Source organism: Mandrillus leucophaeus, unplaced genomic scaffold (genome assembly GCF_000951045.1).
Source record: "Mandrillus leucophaeus isolate KB7577 unplaced genomic scaffold, Mleu.le_1.0 Scaffold920, whole genome shotgun sequence".
Lineage (NCBI taxonomy): Eukaryota > Metazoa > Chordata > Mammalia > Primates > Cercopithecidae > Mandrillus > Mandrillus leucophaeus.
The window spans coordinates 489,672-492,206 of NW_012110031.1; positions in this window are offsets into that span (position 1 = coordinate 489,672).

Sequence of the window (2,535 nt, forward strand, 5' to 3'; positions counted from 1 at the left end):
AAAAAACAGCAGCAAAGTATGTGAGGCAAAAGCTAACAAAAATGAAAGGAGAGGCCAGGCGCAGTAGCTCACGCCTGTAATCCCAGCACCTTGGGAGGCCAAGGCGGGCGGATCACCTGAGGTCAGAAGTTAGAGACCAGCCTGGACAACATGGTGAAACCCCATCTCTACTAATCATACAAAAATTAGCTGGGCATGGTGGCGAGTGCCTGTAATCCCAGCTACTTGGGAGACTGAGGCAGGAGAATCACTTGAACCCGGGAGACAGAGATTGCAGTGAGGCAAGAGTGTGCCATTGCACTCCAGCCTGGGTGACAAGAGTGAAACTCTGTCTCGAAGGAAGGAAGGAAGGAAGGAAGGAAGGAAGGAAGGAAGGAAGGAAGGAGGGAGGGAGGGAGGGAGGGAGGGAGGGAAGGAAGGAAGGAAGGAAGGAAGGAGGGAGGGAGGGAGGGAGGGAGGGAGGGAAGAAAAGAAAGAGAGAGAAAGAAAGAGAAGGAAAGAAAGGTGAAACAGACAAATGCAAGATTATAGTTAGAGATTTCAACACTCCATTCTCAACAAGTTATACAAGTAATCAGAAAAAGTTATTAAGAACCTAAGAGAACACTATTAACCACAGAAATCTAAACAGCATTTACAGAACACTCATCCAACAATAACCACATACACGGTTTTTTTCAAATGTCCATGGAACATATACCAAGATTGATCTTATCCTGGACATAAAATAAACATAAACAATTTCTAAAAATTTGAATCATACAGTGTGTTCTCTGATCACATTGAAATAAAACCTAAAATCATTAACAGAAAGGTAAGAGAAAGATCTCCAATCACTTAGAAAATAAACAATACATTTCTAAATAATCAACAGATCAAAGAGAAAGTCTCAAAAAAATTAAAAATACATTGAACTAAATAAAAATAAAACTATCAAAATTTGTGGGACACAACTAAACCAGTGCCAAGAGAGAAATTTTTTTAACTAAATGCTACTCTAAAGAAGTGGAAGGTTCTCAGATCAATCACCTAAACTTCCATCTCAAAAACCTAGAAAAGGAAAAGCAAAATAAACCCAAAGCAAGCAAAAGGAAGAAAACAATAAAGATAAAATCAGAAATCAGTGATATGATATTAAAACAGTAAAACAATAGATAAAATCAATGAAACAAAGATCTGGTTCCTTGAAAAGATTATAAATCCACAAACCTCTAGCAAGGGACAAAGATAATAAACAAAGAAGACACAAATTACCAACATTGGGAATTAAACAGGGGAAATTACCACAGGCACAGCAGACATCAATGAATGATTAAAAAAAAATACTAAGAACTTCACATGCACAAACTTGACACGTTAGACAAAATGAGTCAATTCCTTGAAAAACACAAATGACCACAATTCACCCAATATAAATAGACTGTTTAAATAGTACTATAACTATTAAAAAAATTTAATTCATGATTTTAAAACTCATGATTGAAAATAATTTTTTAAGTCACAATTTTAAAAAATCTTTGGAACCAGATAGTTATATTTAACGGAAAATTAACACCAATTCTACACAAACTCTTTCAGGAAACAGAAGAGGAGGAAATACTTCCTAGTGCATTTTAGAAGCTAATATTACCCTCATACCAAGACCGGACAAAAATAGCACAACAAAGAAAACTACAGACTACTGTCCCCCATAAATAAAGACATAAAAAGCCTTTAATGAAATAGTAGCAAATAGAATTCATGGTATTAAAAAAAATTATACACAATGACCAAGTGTGGGGTATTTCAGGGATACAAGGCTGGTTCAATATTAAAAATTAATCAACTTAATCCACCACATTAACAGGTAAAATTGAAAAAAATCACATGATTGTATCTATCATGCAAAACAGCATGAGACAAAATTTGACACCCATTCAAAATTTAAAAAAAAAAAAAAAAAAAAAAAGGCCTCTCAGCAGACAGGAATAGGAACAGAAGGGAAACTTTCTCAGCTTGATAGAGTATACCTACAAAAACCCTACAGTTAACATTATACTTTTTATTTTATTATTATACTTTAAGTTCTAGGGTACATGTGCACAAAGTGCAGCTTTGTTATATATGTGTACATGTGCCATGTTGGTGTGCTGCACCCATTAACTGGTCATTTACATTAGGTATATCTCCTAATGCTGTCCCTCCCCCCACCACACACACAATAGGAACCAGTGGGTGATGTTCCCCTTCCTGTGTCCAGGTGATCTCATTGTTCAATTCCCAACTATGAGTGAGAACATGCGGTATTTGGTTTTCTGTTCTTGAGATAGTTTGCTGAGAATGATGGTTTCCAGCTGCATCCATGTCCGTACAAAGGACACCTTCTCATCCTTTTTTATGGCTGCATAGTATTCCATGGTGTATATGTGCCACATTTTCTTAATCCAGTCTGTCACTGAAGGACATTTGGGTTGATTCCAGGTCTTTGCTATTGTGAATAGTGCCGCAATAAACATACGTGTGCATGTGTCTTTATAGCAGCATGACTTATAATCC